The sequence below is a fragment of the Hemiscyllium ocellatum genome, chromosome 8 (genome assembly GCF_020745735.1).
Source record: "Hemiscyllium ocellatum isolate sHemOce1 chromosome 8, sHemOce1.pat.X.cur, whole genome shotgun sequence".
Taxonomy (NCBI): Eukaryota; Metazoa; Chordata; class Chondrichthyes; order Orectolobiformes; family Hemiscylliidae; genus Hemiscyllium; species Hemiscyllium ocellatum.
Window position 1 is genome coordinate 56,488,743 of NC_083408.1, and position 19,344 is coordinate 56,508,086.

At 41.8% G+C, this 19,344-nt stretch overlaps 1 long non-coding RNA gene across 1 annotated transcript; it reads left to right on the forward strand.

The window, feature by feature from the left end:
- Window positions 1-325: 325 nt before the first annotated feature.
- LOC132818255 (uncharacterized) lies at window positions 326-19,093 on the forward strand. The gene is made up of 5 exons (XR_009644980.1): window positions 326-960; window positions 4,931-5,029; window positions 6,253-6,325; window positions 16,423-16,498; window positions 18,900-19,093. It is a non-coding gene; the product is annotated as an uncharacterized LOC132818255 (long non-coding RNA).
- The last annotated feature ends 251 nt before the right edge of the window (window positions 19,094-19,344 follow it).

Genomic DNA, 19,344 nt, shown 5'->3' on the forward strand with positions numbered 1-19,344 from the left:
ACGTCACACTCCAAACCGCACTTTCCTGACGTCACAAGAGGGAGAACTCCACACCCAGTCGCTCCCCACCATTGGCTCGCCTTTACCGATTTCCTGCCTTCCATTGGCCCATCACCCACGGCCATCCGCTCACCTATTGGCTCATCCCGCGGCCCATCCGCTCTTCCATTGGCTCATTTTGACACAATTCTTTCCACTCATTGGCCTTGGCCATCCCCGCCGAGGACAAAGCCTCGCCTCTCATTGGCTCCGGCCGAAAATTGTAACCGTAAGCCGGATGTGTTCCTGAGCTCCTCCGTTTCCCGCACGCTCCCTTTCACAAACACAGAACTTCTCGGACTCTGACTAACCTTCCTTCTCCCTGCTTCATTCTTCCTTTCTGTCACACGCTGCTGTCTCCCTCATGCATTCCCTTTCTCGTTCTGCTTTTTATTGTATCATTCTCTATCTCTTTCTTATCTGCGGAATTTTTCCAATCGTTTCGTTCTTGTTTTAACCTTCCAGCATCCGCAGCATTTCACTTTCGTACAGATAGTTTTCCTCCCAACAGTATTCCTTGTATCATTTGGTTATTTTTTCCTCTTCACCCCCCATGTTCTTTCCAATTGCTCTTTTAGTCCGAAATAAGAACCCTTCTAAGGGAGGGTCCCTCGACCCGAAACGTTAACTCTGATTTCTTTGCACAGATGCTGCCACACCTGAGTTTTTTCCATCAATTTCTGTTTTTATTTCTGATTTGCCACATCCCGCGGTTCTTATTCCGATCCCTGTCACCTTCGGGTCTTGTGGGCAGGCATCTTCGTTTCGCTGATATGGGTGTCCAGTTGGTTCGCGCGGATAGTAAGGTCGCCAGAAGCTTGTCTCTGGAAATGAAGTTCCATTCGTTTGGCACCTAAGAGGGCCCACATGCTGAGGATGCTTGCAGCTTGGTGTTTTTTCTGCGTTTGGCATTCTGTCTTGGTAAGACATGCCCAATATTTATCTAAACCTGTAGAGAAGGAAGCTGTTCAGTGGCATTTCTTGCTGCTGTCCATACCTTATTACTGAATAGCCAGGACCATAGTGAGATTGTACTTGCAATTACTTTTCTGTTAGTTCCACAGTCGACCTCACAACTTATGACAGCAATGGCTTGGGAATCTTGGTGTTGATTTTGGCAGAAAATTGAAATGTTGGTTGCTGGTAATTGCTGATCCAAAGTAGGTGAAGCTGCTGTTGATCTCCAAAGTAAGGAAGTCATTGTTGATGGAGGATGGAGTCTATGCATAATTTTGGCTTTCCTTATGCAGGTTTTGGGGGAGCCAGTTTATAAGCTGTTGGAGTTAACTTCAGGACTAGTTGAAAGAGAGATGACAGGGTGGTGGTGGAGGGTTGTTTTTCAGACTGGAGGCCTGTGACCAGTGGAGTGTCTCGAGGATCGGTGCTGGGTCCTCGACTTTTCATCATTTATATAAATGATCTGAATGTGATCATTGGAGGTATATTTAGTAATTTGTGTTGCAGGCGTTTTGTTCTGTGTGTGCTTCATCGTGCTGTGGCCCTTTTGAACAGTGTCTCGATGCAACTTCTTTTGTGTGTGTTGGGGTGGTTGCTTTCGTAGTTCAGGACTTAGTCTATGTGTGTGTTGCTGTCCTGTATACCTTTGTGGTGAATTCTCCGTTCGGTGTTCTCTGTACCATCCCGTCTAGGAATGGGAGTTGGTTGTCCTTTTCTTCCTCTCTAGTGAATCTGATTCCTCTGAGTGTGGTGTTGATGATCTGGTGTGTGTTTTCTATTTCTGTGTTTTTCATGATTACAAAGGTATCATCTACATATCTGACCCAGAGTTTGGGTTGAATGTGCGGTCAGACTGTTTGTTCTAATCTTTGCATTACAGCTTCTGCTATGAGTCCAGAGATGGGTGATGTGAAGTGTGTTGTAAGGCACAGGTCCAGTAGTTTGACTATGCATTCTTTGTTGGTAGGTTCCCCGTCTTGTTGTCTGTTCTGTATGTCCAGCAGGTTGGCTATTGTTTCTCTGGCTAGGGTTTTGTCGATAGAGGTGAACAGTGCCGTTACATCGAATGAGACCATAGTTTCTTCCTTGTCTCTATGTATATTTCTGATGATGTCCAAGAATTCCTGTGTTGACTGTATAGAGTGTCTGGATCCGCTGATCAGGTGTTTCAGTTTCTATTGTAGTTCTTTAGCAAGTTTGTGTGATGATGTCCCTGATAGCGATACGATGGGTCTGAGTGGGATGTCTGGTGTGTGTACTTTAGGTAGTCCATAGAATCTGGGGGTGTTGTTGCTTTCAGGTTTCATTCTCTGTAGGTCAAACCTGGTTATCTGTCCGTTTTTTTGCAGGTTCCTCAGTGTGTTGTTTATCCTACTGGTGAGCTGTGGGATGGAGTCAAACTCTCTCTTTTGGTGGGTGTTGGTATCTTCAAGTAGTTGTTGCGTTTTCTGGATGTACTCTGCTTTGTCCAGGATGACCGTCATTCCACCTTTGTCTGCTGGTGGTATGATTATGTTCTTATAATTTCTTAGTGTTTTTAGTGCTTCCCTGTCCTTGGTGTTGAAGTTGTGTGTTTGTCTTTTCCTTGTTATCAGAGGTACGATACTTTGTCTCACTGTTTGTTGTGTCTCTTTTGTCAGTCCATTGTTTCTGAGTGTGCTTTCTAGTGCTGCTAGGAAGTTTGCTGTCTTGGCGTCCCTGTGGTTATAGTTGAGGCCCTTGGCCAGTATTATTCCTTCTGTGTCTATGGGAGAGGTTTCTAACCCGGGTATGTGTTGTGGTGTCCCCTCTGTTGTGTGTTAGTTTGGCCATTTTTTCTTTTAGTGCCGTTTTTCTGGTCCTGTTCTATTCTATGGTAACGGCCTGTTCTATGGTCCGGGTCCATTTCTGATTGGTGGTTTTTGAAATTAACGGTTTTTGGCGCGCAATTTCTTGCCTGTATTTGTGTAGTCGGTTGTGTGCGTCTGTAATCATTACCTGGATCATCCTGAATCCATTTTGTCTGGTTGTGTCTCTGGCTTGTGGGTTGTTGACTGGTCTGTGTCTGACACATGGTGGATACCAACAATCCTTAGTAGCCACACATGTGGATGACCAGCAACGTGAGTGTGACAGGGACAACACTACTATTATAGGACAAGCCAACAGAGAACAGCCAGGGAATTCCTAGAGGCATGGCACTCATCCACAGATTCAATCAATAAGCACATCGACCTGGACCCAATATACCGGCCACTGCAGCGGACAGCTGAAACTGACAACCAGAAGCAGCAGAGATAAACCACTATAAATGTCGGAGGAAACATCACAGAAGCACTTCACAGGAGGTTCCCAAGCACTGAGGATGTCACCTAGACAGGGGATGAAACGTCTGCAACACAAATTCCCAGCTCGGCAAACAGAATCACAACAACAAGCATCCGGGCTACAAATCTTCTCACAAAATTTGTATATTTAGTAAGTTTGCAGATGACACTAAAATTGGAAGTGTCATGGACAGCGGAGAAAGTTACTTCAGATTACAATGAGATCTTGATCAGATGGACCAATGGTCTAAGGAGTGGCAGATGCGCTTTAATGTAGATAAATGTGAAGTGCTGCATTTTGGAAATCGAATCTTAGCAGGATTTGTACTCTTAATGGTAAGGTCCTCGTGAGAATTGCTGAACAAAGAGATCTTGGAGTGCAGGTTCATAGCTCCTTGAAAGCGGAGTTGCAGGTGGATAGGATAGTGAAGGTGCTTGGTATGCTTTTCTTTATTGATCAGAGTTTTCAGTACAGGGATTGGGAGTTCAATAGGACATTGGTTAAGCCACTTTTGGAATATTGTGTGGAATTCTGTTCTCCTTCCCATTGGAATGATGTTATGAAGCGTGAAAGGGTTCAGAAAAGATGTAGAAGGATGTTGCTAGGGTTGAAGGATTTGAGCTATAGGGAGAGGCTGAACAGGCTGAGGCTGTTTTCCCTGGAGCATTGAAGGCTGAGGGGTAACCTTATAGAGGTTTATAAAATCATGAGGGGCATGGATAGGATAAATAGACAAAGTCTTTTTCCTGGGGTGGGTGAGTCCAGAACTAGAGGACATAGGTTTAGGGTAAGAATGGAAAGATATAAAAGAAACCTAAGGGGCAACATTTTCATGCAGAGGGTTGTACGTATATGAAACGAACTGCCAGAGGAAGTGGTGTGGAGGCTGGTACAATTGCAACATTTAAAAGCCATCTGGATGGGTATATGAATAGGAAGGGTTTAAAGGGATATGGGCCAAGTGTTGGCAGGTGGGACTAGATTAGTTGGGATATCTCGATGGCATGGATGAGTTGGAGTGAAGGGTCTGTTTCCATGCTGTACATTTCTGTGACTGGATGTTAGTGAGGAATCATCAACAAACAGCAATTCATGGACTAGGATGTTATGCAACTTGGGATTGTCAAGCAGTTTGCTCTGGCATGCAGATAGACATCCTCTTTTGAGTAGCAAAAGCATGGATGAAAATATTCTAAAGATAGATGGTATCAGAATGCAGTTCTGTTTTACTGTGCTACTGATCTTGAAAGCCCAAACAATGCTCCACTGTAACTGTGTGTAAGTCCAAGCAGTCAATTTTCTGCAGTTTAAAAATCTTTGTCTTTGTTGAGTAGGTTGAAGGTGTTGATGAGGTCGGTGAAGTCAATGTTGGTCTCCACTTTCAGAGCACTTATCCTGCAAGTGATCGGGAGAAAATCATATTAACTATTCATCAGGCAGCTCTGAAGCCACAATGAGAGTCAGTTTGGAAGCGTGATCCCAGAGTCTTCAATCCAGCCAGAATAATGATTTTCGCCACAATAGTTTATGAGGACATGCCTTGGTCATTGTTGCAGTCACTACAATACTTATTGACTGACGCTGTTTTGTATAGTGCATGTACTGAGACAGAAACTTTTCTTTCCAGAGGTCCTGATTTTTCACTTTTGATGACATCACATGTAAGGTTTGATGACTTCCTGGAGCTTTACTGCTGCTAAGAATGGCCCTGTTGACCTCTTCAGTGGTGAGTTTGTTGTCCAGCATCTTTGACAGAAATGTCTGGAATGTCCTGAATGTACTGGATTGTAGAAGAGTTTGAGATAGTGCTTCACCCATATTTCTATATGCTTGCCAAGTTCAGTGATGGTCTACCCTGTCCTTGTATTCAAGAAATTTGACTTGTTGTTCATATTTTCTTGTGTCTCCAGATCCAGCGGCAGATTAGATGCTTTAGCAGAGTTCCAGAGTATTAATTAGTATAGTGCCAAAATCTTGCTCAGACTTGATTCTGGTTGCTCTAAAATCATTTAGATTTTATCTCTGAATAGCTTGTAGTTCATGTAAGCTATCTTTTTGGTTGCAGTAACTGGCCCTCTCTGGACACCAGAGAGTTGTTGTATGGCATAAGCTGCCAGAGGAAGTCGGGTGGGGGAGTCCAGAACTAGAGGGCATAGATTTAGGGTGAGAGGGGAAAGATATAAAAGGGACCTAAAGGGCAACTTTTTCACGCAGAGAGTGGTACGTGTATGGAATCAGCTGCCAGAAGAAATGGTGGGGGCTAGTACAATTGTAACATTTAAAAGGTATCTAGATGGATATATGAACAGGAAGGGTTTGGAGGGATCTGGGCCGGGTGCTGGCAGGTGGGACTAGATTGGGTTGGGATATCTGATCGACATGGACAAATGGGACCGAAGGGTCTGTTTCCATGGTGTACATCTCTATGACTCTATCTGCCTATTTGTAATCATAAATAACAGTGACTGCCAGTAGAGAAAAACAGCTTTTTCTTCAGTGTGAATTCAGAATAAATTGCCATACTCCTGGAATAAAATTTTTTAAAAATTCAATAATTTTAATTATTGAATTTCTGCACAAATTGAATACAACTTTCCCAGATAATGTAACATTTAATATTTTTAATTTTGAAATTACATTAATCACTATTTGATTGAAAAGTCTGAAGTTTGTTACATACAATTTATTCAGTTCCATAAAAGTTTGAAATATGACCAATCACCAAAGAGAAATGAACTTGTGGAAGAATAGAATATATTAATATATATGGAATTTTAATAATTCTTAATACTAAAGGAACTGCTACAATCAAAGGTAGCATAAATATTCTACACAGATGGTTGTAGTCTGTAGTTGGGTCTGTTGAAACAATTACAATAATTACGTGGAATTTTCAGTTGTCCCAATAATGGATAAATTACCTGTTTCTAACATTTTCCTTGCTGGCAGAAACAGCAACAAAGACAACCAGAAGTTGGTGAATTACTGTTACTGGCAGAAACAGCTGCGAAGACAGCTAGAGGTTGGTGAATTACTGTTCACAGTCATAAAATAGTGCATAATCTTTCAAATAACAATGAACACAAAGAAGAACAATAATGTGGTTAAGCCTATGATGATGCTGCTCCTTTAACAAGGTTGTGCTGTCCTTACTATCACATAGGGAGATAAGTGGAAATAAGCTGGGAAGTACTAACTTAATTATGCATGATGCAGATATAGAAGATGCTGTTCCCATTAAACAACATCCTTATAGGCATAACCATCTAAAGGGTTTAAAAGGTGATTGAACCGTCCTCCGAGATGACTTAATTGAAATGAGTTACAGTGACTGGAACTCACTCATACTAATGATGCCAGAACCAGATGATATCCAATGGTTATGTGTAGAATATCGCAAAGTCAATGCAGTTACAAAGACTGATACATATCGAATTCCATGTTTGGAAGATTGTGTTGAAAAGGTGGGACAAGCAACTTATATTTCTAAGTTGGATTTCCTCAGAGGATACTGGCAAGTACCTTTGTTCAAAAGAGCAAAGACAGTTTTGGCTTTTGTAATGCTGAATGGACTGTATCAGTTTAAAGTCATGCCGTTTGGTAAGAAAAATGTGCCAGCCACATTTCAGAGACTAAACAATAGGTAATTTCTGGATTAACCGGTTGTGTAGTTTATCGAGTTTTGAGAAGATTTGTATCTCAGGTTGAAGTTCTGGATGTAAGTTTGCTCACTGAGCTGGAAGGTTCATTTTCAGATGTTTCATCACCATACTTGTGGGCGGCATGGTGGCACAGTGGTTAGCAATGCTGCCTCATAGCACCAGAGACCTGGGTTCAATTCCTGCCTCAGGCGACTGACTGTATGGAGTTTGCACATGTCTGCGCGTGTTTCCTCTGGGTGCTCCGGTTTCCTCCCACAATCCAAAAATATGCAGGTTAGGTGAATTGGCCATGTTAAATTGCCCGTTAAGTTCGGGGCAGGAGTAAATGTAGGGGAATGGATCTGGGTGGGTTGTGCTTCGGCGGGTTGGTGTGTACTTATTGGGTTGAAGGGCCTGTTTCCACACTATAAGTAATCTAATCTAATCTAATCTAATCATACTAGGTAACATAATCAGTGAGCCTCTGGTGAAGCACAGGTGTTATAACCTGCTTTTTATTTGTGTGTTTAGGTTTCCTTGGGTTGGTGATGTCATTTCCTGTCCTTTTTTTCAGAGGGTGGAAGATGGGGTCCAAATCAAAGTGTTTGATGATATAGTTCTGGTTGGAATTCCATGCTCCTAGGAATTCTCGTGCGTGTCTCTGTTTGGTATATCCTAGGGATGAATGTGTTTTCCCAGTCAAAATGATGTCCTTCCTTTTCTGTATGTAAGGATACTAGTGAGAGTGGGTCATTTCTTTTTGTGCTGGTTTATGTTCAAGTATACTGGTTGCTAGTTTTCTGCCAGTTGTCCAATGTAGCATTTGTTACAGTTCTTGCAAGGTATTTTGTAAATGATGTTCATTTTGTGCGTATAGGTCTTTTAAGTTCATGAGCTGCTGTTTTAGTGTGTTGGTGAGTTTGTGGGCTATCATGATGCCAAGAGGTCTGGCAGTCATTTCCGAGAAGCCTTTGATGTAGGGGAGAGTGGTTAGGGTTTCTGGGCGCATTTTGTCTGCTTGTTTGGGTTTGTTGCTGAGAAATCAGTGGAATCTGTTCATTGAGTAGCCATTCTTTTTAAAAACGCAGTCTAGTTTATATTGATGACCTGATGATTTTTAGTCACATATGGAAGGAACATTTGCAACATTTATCAGGATTGTTCCATTGACTTTGGGAGGCAGGCTTGTTGATAAATCTGAATAAAAGTTAATTTGCCAAAGCTCAAGTCACCTTCTTGGGCCATATTATTGGACACAGACAAACAGACCCATTGAATGCAAAAACAAAGGTAACTGGGGAGTTTCCCGCCCCATTGACAAAAAGAGCAGTACTATGATTCCTGGGATTGAGTGGATTTTATCAAAAATTTGGAGCAGATTTTAGTCGTGTGGCTGCTTCACTCACTGAATTGCTAAAGAAAGGCAAAAGGTTTCATTGGACAGCAGATTGTCAGAAGCTATTTGACAGCTGAAAGCTGTGTTAGCCTCTACCTTAGTATTAGCCACACCTAATTACGCAAAGCCGTTCAAGGTGGTGATCGATGCAAGTGATGTGGGTGTCAGTGCTGTGTTCTTACAGGAAGATGACAAGAACCTAGAAAGACCTATTGGGTATTTCTCCAGGAAATTTAACATTCATCAGCAGAAATATTTGACAGTTGAGAAGGAGACTTTGAGCATGGTGTTGGCATTACATTTCAATATTTATGTTTCCAGTAATGTATCTGAGACAATCATATATACTAATCATAACCAATTGAAGTGCGTGGAGAAGTTTAAGAACAGAAATTGCAGACTCGTTAGGTGGAGCTTGTTGTTATAGCCATTCAATTTGAAAATTGTGCATGTGGCAGTATGAGAAAATTTGATTGCTGATGCATTGTCCAGTCTTGAATGAGAAACAGATGTTCGGTGGCAGGAGTAAAACAGACTGAAACAGAATGTAGTAGTGCATGTTTGCATGATTATCATCAATGTCATGTATATGGGTGTTGTAGTATACTGACAACTTAAGATTAAGGGGTTTTAAAATGAAGCCATCTTTGGATATAGATGGTTCCTTTTTTAAGGGGGATAGGAATGTATGATGTTGCTGCTCCTTTAACAAGTTGAGTTGTCCTGGGCTTTTTTCAAAACTGTTTTATTAGACATAGGTTCTGAAATGGCTGGGCTGATCTACTTGAGGAAGCTTTTAAGGTTTAAAAGAAACACTTGTACAATGAAAGGGGAGTGGCCAGTTCTCCTAATTCAGCTTATCCCTGGATTGGTTTGGTTTGGGTTCTCGCAGTCTGACTGTTCAGAGAAAGTCGTCAGTCAGTTTTGAGGCTGCTGGTCAAAGAAACAGCTACATGGAAGAAAGTGTTCCATGCTGAACCTCTCCGTCATCTCTTACTGTGACATCTCTCTCCTCTAAGACCTGTGTTTGATTATATCTTGTTTTGCCAAGGAGTGTTTATGGGGAACAGTATCATGAAGCTGGGATAATCTTTTGGGTTTTTGGATTGGTTAAGTTTTTCTGTATTCTGGTCTCTTTTGTTTGTGTTTGATTCGGTAATCATGGAAATAAATTCTATTTTGTTTAAAACTAAGTGGTTGGGCCAGCTGCATCACTCCTGGAGTATCCACTCCTCACCTACTTAAAACAACTAGCAAAGTTCAAGTCCAGGCTACTTTCTTGAAATATTTTGAGAGGGTCTTGCCTGGTACATAATAGGCCTCAAACTCTTGGATGGAAGGACAAGAGGAAACAGTCTGGCCCATGTCCACACTGGCTAAGAATGTGTTATCAAATCTATTTTTCAGCTCATGCTTTGTAGCTTAGTAGGTTCTGGCACATTGAGAACATACTGGTGAGCTGTGTTCTTGACTGTTGCAGTCACTGAAGTGTTTACAGACCCAAGTTAGGTCCATAATTTTGACTCAGTGACAGTGAAGGAACAGTGATATAGTTAGTCAAGATAGTGTGTGTGGTTTGGAAACAACTTGCAGGTGGAGTTTCCATACATCAGCTGCCCTTGTCCTTTGAGGCAGTCGAGTTTGTTGGTTTGGAAGGTATAAATTGTTGCAGTGCATTTTAAAAGAAGAATTAGAATTAGAAAGAATTCCTATAGTGTGGAAACAGGTCCTTTAGCCCAAGTCCATAATCGCCCCTCCGAAAAGCATCCCACCCAGACCCATTACAGTACATTTCCCCTGACTCATGCATCTAACCCATACATCCCTGAACACTGTGCACAATTTATCATGGCCAATTCACCTGACCTGCACATCTTTGGAATGCGGGAGGAAACTGGAGCACTTGGAGAAAACCCACACAGACACAGGGAGAATATACAAACTCCACACAGTCACCCGAAGTTAAATCGAACCCAGGTCCCTGGTGCTGTGAGGCAACAGTGCTAACCACTGTGCCACCGGGTCACCCTCCATTTTGTATGTAATGCTACCACTAGTGGAGGGATTGAGTATTTAAAGGAGTAATTTGGGGGGTGATCAAGTGGCCTGCTTTGTCCTAGATGCTATCAAGCCTCTTGAGTGCTGTTAGAGCTGTCTTCATTCAGGTAAACAGGAGAACTTCAGTATACACCTGACTTGTGATTGATAGATAGTGGACAGGATTCTGGAGTCAGCAGGTAATTAACCATTCGCAGAATGTACAGTCTTTGCTTGCTCTGATAGTGAGACGAGTTAAGTTTCTGGTCAATAGTGACCAGCAAGATACTGATGGTAGGTAACTCGGCAAGGATAATGCATTTGAATGCCAATGGGGGAATGATCTAAGTCCCTCTCATTGAAGCTGGTGATTTCCTGACTCTTGTGTAATGTGCCTGTTAGTCATCACTTACCAGCACAAGCCTTTCCAGGTTTGTTTCACATGGAGATGGAATACGGGAGGAATTGCCAATCAAGCTGAAGTGTACAACTGATAGTGAACATCCCTGTTGGTGAGGGGAGAAGGTCATTGATGATGGACTTTAATACTAGTTGGTTTTGGATATGACTCTGAGGACTTGACTAGTAATGTCCAGGGACTGAGATACACTATTTCACTATTCACTAGCTTCATCTTAAAAAAAGACCCTTTTATTTCTCTTTTCTACCTTCTGCCAGTCAGCCAATCTTCTATCCATGTCAGTACTTTGCCCCAATACCATGAGGTGTTGTCTTATTTAGTACCTTCCTGTGTGGCACCTTTTCAAGAATCTTCTGGAAATCCAAATTGATCACTTCAACTGACTCTCCTTCGTCTATAACTTGTTCGTTATCTCCTCAAAGAATTCTAACAGATTCGTCAGGCATGACTTCCTCTTGACAAAACTGCACTGATTCTGCCCTACTTTACTATGCTATTCCAAGCACTCCACCATCGCATCCTTAATAATGGATTCAAATCTTTCCAATTACCGAGGTCAAACTAACCAGTCTGTTGTTTCTTGCCTTTTGTCTCTCTTTTTAACCAGGGTTGTTACATTAGCCACTTTCCAGTTCTCTGGGACCCTTCCTCACTCCAGTGACTCCCGAAAGATCACACCAATGCCTGTACAATCTCCTCAGCTGTCTTCTTCAGAACGCTGGGGTGTCATCTGTCTGATTAGATGATTTATCCACCTTCAGATCTTTCAGCTATCCCAGTATCTCCTCTTTAATGATGGCCACTACACTCACCTCTGCCCCTGATTCTCTTGAAGTTTTGGCATGTTGCGGATGTGGTCCACTGTGAAAACTGATACAAAATACCTATTCGGTTCCTCTGCCTTTTCTTTGTTCTCCATTGCTACTTGTCCACCTTCATTTTCCACTCTTGCCTCTATCTTATCCTTTAAATATCTTATTAAGCTCTTGCAATTTTCTTTTATATTACTAGCTAGCTTACACTCATATTTCATCTTGTCACCCCTTATTGCTGTTTGGTTATCCTCTTCTGGTTTGTAAAGGCTTCCCACGAACCTTCACCACATTTTAGCCTTTTCTTTTGATTTATGCTGTCCCTGACTTCCCTTGTCAGTCATGGTTGCCTCATCCTCCCTTTACTGTGCTTCTATTTCCTTGGATGAATGTCTGCTGTGCCTCCTAAATTGCTGCTCCATCGTCTTCCCTATTGGGCTCACCTTTCAATTAACTCTGGTCAGCTTTTCCCTCATGGTTTTGCAGTTCTGTTTACTCAACTGTAATACCATTACATCGTATTCTAGCTTCTCTCTCTCAAACTACAAGGAGAATTCTGTCATATTTTGGTCACTGTCCCCAGGGATTCCTTTACCTTAATCATGTCTGCCTCATGACACATCACCAAATCCAGAATTACTTGTTCCCGTGGAGAGGGGTTCGACCACAAATTGCTCCAAAAAGCCCATCTTATACACATTCCATGATATCCTTTTGCTGAGATCCATTACCAACCTGATTTTCCTTGTCTGCCCGCATATTAAAATCCCCCATGATTATTATAATAGTATCTTTCTTGCACACCGTTTCTATCTGGAGTTATTTTTTTCCCCACATCCTGACTAGCGCTGGGAGACCTGTACACAACTCCTGTTGCTGGGAGTCATTCCATCCTGTCCTTGACCAGAGTAAATTGAAGGTACTTAATCTAAGGGGTGTGGCTGTCACTGAAACACAGCATCCAGCTAACTTTTTCCCTCCCTGATGTGTCACAGTATTCAAAACTCAGACTCCAGCTCATGTACTTTGAGTTAGAGTTCCTCAAGCTTTCAACACTTTCTACAGATGTCAACACTATGAATCACAATGGGGTCCAGCAACTGCTACACAATGCAATGACAACACATCATATGGCCCGGTGTCTCTATTTTCATTACTTAGTTCCTAATTTGAATTGAACGAAAATTCATACTGGTCTTTTAGCTTGTACCCTGTAAATATTTTCCCTATTGGCTTTCAATTTGATAGTGACCTATAAGAGAGTTTTTAATTTGACCATTACCAACCAATGAACTTGCTGTTTACCTATGATGTCACTCTTGTGCTGGGCCCCCGATCCTGAGCTTCAATTTATCCTGTTTCTAAAAAACCTTACAAGCAATGAGCCAAAAAGAAGCAAGTTTAAATGTGCTTCCTCCCCTCTGCACCAAATTATCACATTGCTATTTAATTCTCTCAGCTATGTACTCACTCAGGATGTGATCTCTCCTTCCTGACCCAAGTTTACTGATCCATGTGAAACTTCTCATCTGGTCCTATACTGTCCCATGTAGGAAATATTCTGTTAGCATTTACCAAGTCAAGTCCCTTAAGAATCCTATATGTTTTATTGAGATCACTTGTCATTCTTCTAAACTCCATTGAGTGGTGTCCAGCTGTCTAGCTTTTGCTTATAAGACAATCCCAGCATACTGGAAATCATCCAAGTGAATCTTCTCTGAACTGCCTCCAATGATACAATATCTTACCTTCATAAGGGGACCAAAACTATTAACTTTAGATGTGGTGTCGTTAGCATCTTGTACAATTGATATCTTGCTGAAGTGTACAGTTTTCACCTTTAAAAACTCTGAAAATCAAAATGTATTTGTGTATATATAAATAGCAATCTTGTGCATTGTATTTAATATCAATGTGTGTAAATAGTGTGGAAAAAGGAAGCAGTCAGGAAGCTAAACGCAGAGTACAGAAGAACCAGCTAAAGAGCAGAAAATAGTGTCCGTTCAGGAATCCTGCAATGGGGAAAGGAGTGGATTTGTTCCATACACACAAGATTGTGTAAACCAAATCTATTTGTTGTATGCAAATGGTATTATCCCAGTTGCATCAGTTTAAAAACCATAGATTTCAAAATACATTTTTTCGAATAGGGAACAGTTGAAACTGATAGGAAACATGTAAAAACTCAAACAAATGTTTGTATTGTTGAGAAAATTTTCAATGTTCAAAGGGTTCGAAATAAAAGTCATTGGCATCAAACATTAACAGTTTCTCTTGACAGATGCTGGCTGATTTGACCTGAGGTTTTCCAAAACTCTTTGTTCTCATTTCAAAAAGCTAATATTGATAATCATGTTTAAGCTTGATTTTAAAAAAGTACTGTCATCATTATAATTACATATACAATTTTCTTTTAATCCCCACATTGGAGAAAGCCATCTGTATAAAATAGTATTGGGATATGTTGCAACATGTTTGGATGCAGCATCACTGGGGACTCATTAACACAACAGCATAGGTACCAGAGTCACAATTCTCCGCAAGTGTCTTACTTGTTGCCAGCATAAGGTGGCTGCACTTTTTCAAAGGGGAAAGTGAGGACTGCAGATGCTGGAGATCAGTCAAAAAGTGTGGTGTTGGAAAACCACAGCAAGTCAGGCAGCATCCGAGAAGCAGGAGAATCAATGTTTCGGACAAAAGCCCTTCATCAATAATATAGTGTTGGGGGGGGGGGGGGGGGGGGGGGGGTGGGGAGGAAGAGGTATGGTGATGAAGAGGCTGAGACATAAATAGGAGGGTCAGGGTGGGGCTATGTCAGTGCCACCTCCCGCTTCCCCGAAGAGATTGAACAGTTCAGCAACTTCACAAACATCTTCCACCCTGACCTCAAGTTCATCTGGACCATCTCTAACACCTCCCTCTCCTTCCTGGATCTCTCAGTCTCCATTTCTGGCAACCGATTCAACACTGATATCGACTTCGAACCTGCCGGTTCCCATTGCTACCTGGACTACACCTCCTCCTGTACAAACACTATCTCTTACTCCCAATTCCTCAGCCTCTGCTGTATCTGCTCCCTTGAGGAGCAATTCCACTCCAGGATATCACAGATTGCCTCCTATTTCAAGGACTGCGATTTCCCCTCCCATGTGGTCAACAATGCCCTCCAGTGCATCTCCTCCACTTCCCGCACCTCCGCTTTTGGATCCCACCCCTCCATATGTAATAAGGATAGAAGCCCTCGGTCCTCCCCTTCAACCCCACTAATCTCCAGATACGGTGCATTATCCTCTGCCATTTCTACCACCGCCAGTCAACCCCCACCTCCAGAGATATATTTCCCTCCCCATCCCTATCAGCATTCTGCAGAGACCATTTCTTCCACAACTCCCTTGTTAGGTCCACGCGGCCCCACCAACCCATCCTCTGCTCCCCACCATGATCTCCATCCAAGGTCCTAAAGGATCCTTCCACATCTGGCAGAGATTTTCCTGCACGTCTAAACACCTCATTTACTGTGAACGTTATTCTCGATGTGGTCTCCTCTACACTGGGGAGACAGGACGCCAACCCGCAGAACATTTCGTTGAACATCTCTACGACACATGCAGCAAACAGCCCCACTGCCCTGTTGCCAAACTCTTCAACTCCCCCTCCCACTCTGCCAAAGAAATGCAAGTCCTGGGCCTCTTCCACTACCAAGTCCAAGTCATCCAACAACTAGAAGAAGAATGCCTCATCTTCCGGCCTGGGACCCTCCAACCACACGGCATCAATGTCGATTTCACCAGTTTCGTCATCTCCCCTCCCCTCCCCTCCCCTCCACCTCATCCCAGATCCACCGCTCTCTTGACCGGTCCTAACCGTCCGTCTTCCTTCCACCTATCCGCTTCACCCTCCCCCTGAACTATCACCATCACCCTCCACTTGCATCTACCTATCGCCTTGCCAGCTACCTTCACCCCAGCCCACCCCAACCCTCCTATTTATCTCTTAGAGCCCTCCCCCAAACACCCACACATTACTGATGAAGGACTTATGCCAGAAATGTCAATTCTCCTGCTCCTCAGATGCTGCCTGAGCTGTTGTGCTTTTCCAGTGCCACACTTTTCAACTGCAGTTTTTCAAAGACAATATTTAAGATGATGACTCACTTCAGATTAAATTAGATTCCCTACAGTATGGATCAGGCCCTTCGGCCAAAAAAAGTCCATACTGACCCTCAGAAGAATAACCCACCCAGACTCATTCTCCTCCCCTATATTTACCCGTGACTAATGCACCTAACAACATGGGCAATTTTGCATGACCAATTCACCTGATCTGTACATCTTTACATTGTGGGAAGAAACCGGAGCATCCGAAGGAAACCCTCTCAGACACAGGGAGAATGTGCAAACTCCACACAGACAGTCACCCAAGGTGGGAATTGAACCTGGGTCCCTGGCACTGTGAGGCAGCAGTAATAACTACTGAGCCACCATGCCACTTTATGGTACACAATTAATATAAAGACTAATATTGAAGAAAAAGCACAAGAGTTAATAGAATTAAATAATATGTTTATTATAAAGAATTCACAATTTAGGGATTCTTCTTGAAGCTTCCCTGGTGAATTACAGATTAATATGTGCTTTAGATACTGAAATTTGTGGAATCAATGTTTTTTGTGAATGATGTAAATGGCTGAAATTAATTATTTATATTAACTACCACTTTTCTTAGTCTTTCATTTGTTTTTTTGTGTTTTAAATGATAGTTTAAAAACTGATATGTTCTTTGAGATCAAATGATTTGTCCATTTTCTTTCAGGTCCAGACCTCCCAACCAACCCTTAATTTTCTCATACTTTTTGGTGTTGGTGATGAAAATAGAAATCAAAAAGGCTGTGAGTTTGGCAATAAGAAGTGCCTTTAACTTAACTATAAACATGCGGTGCAAACACATGGGGTACAATCAGTAACTTAAATAAATCACTTTTAGTGATTAGGATCATTTTCTTCCGAAAAGCAGTTTCCAAGCTCCTAGCATGAAAATACACAAATGCAACTGAAATAAAAGCAGAAAATGCAATAAATACTTAGTAGGTTTGGCAGTAGCTGTGGAGAGAAAACCAAAGTTTATGTTACAGGTTGCTGACCTAAGAACTGGGACAAGTTAGAGATTTAACCAGGTTAAAGCAATATAGTGGCCAAGTAATGAGAGAGAAAGCCCAAAGGGATGCAAAGTTAGCGAGATTATATGAAGAAAGTCTGATGGTGCCATGAAAGTGGTGGTAAGGGGACAGATAAAGAAACAAAAGTTGTGTTGAGAAGAAGTGTGGAAAAGTAGAATAGTTATGAACAGTTATCCCCAAAATACAAAACAAAATGTAAGTAGCAGTTATGATTATTGATTAGATAGATTCCCAACAGTGTGGAAACAGGACCTTCAGCCCAACCAGTCCACACCGACCCTCCGAAGAGTAACCCATCCAGACCCATTTCCTTCTGACTAATGCACCTCACGCTACAGGCAATTTAACATGGCCAATTCACCTGACCTGCACGTCTTTGTGACTGTGGGAGGAAACCCACACAGACACTGGGAGAACGTGCAAACCACACACAGACAGTCACCCGAGGCTGGAATCGAACCTGGAACTCACGTGCTGTGAGGCAGCAGATGCTAACCACTGAGCCACCATGCCACCCCAAAAATGATTTAAAATCACTGAACTCTGTTGAATATGGAAGACTGTAAAGTGCCTAATTGAATGAAGTGTTCCCTGAGCTTACGTTGAGCATCATTAGTGCCATATAGTTATGAGTATAAGGTCAGAGTGGGAGTGCAGAATAAAATGGCAGACAACTGGAAGCTTTAAGTCACTGCAAATGAAATGTAGTTGTTCTGCAAAGCAATCACCCAACCTACATTTAGTCTCTTCTCCATTTGGAAGACTACACCTTGAACAGCAAATCAAAAAGTATGAATTGCTGTTTAATCTCTTGCATTGGCATGTATTGTGTGAAGGTATGAGTTTTTTGGATGGTGACCGAGTACCATGGTGTGGCACAGGCAACAGTTCCTTTGTAATGTTGAAAAGGAAGACATATTTAGTGGTACCATGAAGCTGGAGATGCAGGAAAAAGTGAAGGGTGATGCATTGATTGGAGGCAGATGGGGTAGAAAGTGAGTATAGAGGGAACTCTATGATGGTTCTGGGAGGCAGGGTGGGAGTCAATAAGTGCAGGAAATTAAATGGACATGGTTGGGTCACAGTAATGGTGAATTATCCTTAGAACAGATGTGACTAAGATGAAGAAACTGGTAGGATGGAAAAGAACCCTGATGGTTTACAAACTGTGAGGAAGTGTGGTCAGACGAGTTGTGGGAGTAAGCAGGCCAATAGTGGATGTTAGTCAATGGCTGACTACCAAAAATGGAGATAGATCAGTCCAGGAAAGGATTGGAAGAATTGGAGATCAAATGCAAATACTTTTCAATAACGTAGTTAAGAATTAAAGTCCTCAAATTCACTCTATGTTTTACTTGATTTTTTTTGTGCAAGTACTCACTTCTGTCTACTGACTTCACTGTTGGAGAAATGAAAGATGCATGATAGGAAAAGTAGCAACGGAGGAGATTGGGTGGGTTGAAGCCATGAAACAGAGTGAGAGAATCTTGTTTGTATTTTCTGGGGCAAAACAAGGGTAGGTTGCTTAGGGCAGATAAGAACATGGTTTATGGAGTGTGAAAGTATGTGGACCAAAATGGAAAAAATCTGAAAAATAAATCAGATTTGACGTAATAAATGGAAGGTTGGGGTTTAGATGGAAGACTCTGAACACAAAGACAGAAACGTGAGGTGTTTCAGAGATTTAAAAAACAATGAAGGAAATGGAGTTTGGGATCAATGTTCCACACCTATAGTCTTAACCTGAAATGACAGATGGGGTGGCCCATGGGAGTGTATGATGACAATACAGATTAAGTTTACCATCTGCACTGAACAAATCACTGTTAACACAAGTTGCAGGATCTTTTCAGCCGTGTAAGATTTTGTTCACAAATCACAGATTACTCAAAAAAGGGTCATAAGCAGTTTACTGAGAAGGAACAACCAAGATAGGAAATTAGGCCAAATGGACAGGAAGACATAGAATCAGGAAGTTATGGATTTTGATCCAGTGATGATGAAAGAATGGCAATGTAGTTATGCACTTGACACATGACACACATGTATTTTCGAACTCTTAGCAAATGATCAAGGTGATTTTACCATGGTTAACAAAAATTCTCTTATTCAGTTAGAAGGAAAATATAATCTGTGGCGAGATAGAAGAACAGGCCTAACAAGGTCAATGAAAGAAACAACTTTGAAGGAAATCAATTTCTGCTGGAAACATCCTTTACCTCTGTTCGTGAAAATCTTTACAGAAATCCAAACAAATTTAGTATCAAGAATATGAAAACTATAAAAAACTCTTATTGCATAGATATTGTGTCCGATATTAAATTTCAATTACAATTGTATTTGTCTGAACCTTTTTCTTCTCCTCTAAGGTCCTCTTTAAGATTGGTTATAGAAGCAGGTTTAATGTTCAATCCTAGTATCTCTCTTTGGTTCAGTGCAATTTTTGTCTGATTGCAGTCCAGTGCAAAAGCTTTGGATGTTCTCTGAAACAAAAACAACGCAAATGCAAGATGACTTATGCAACAATAGTAAAACAGATTTTAAAAATCTGGAATTAA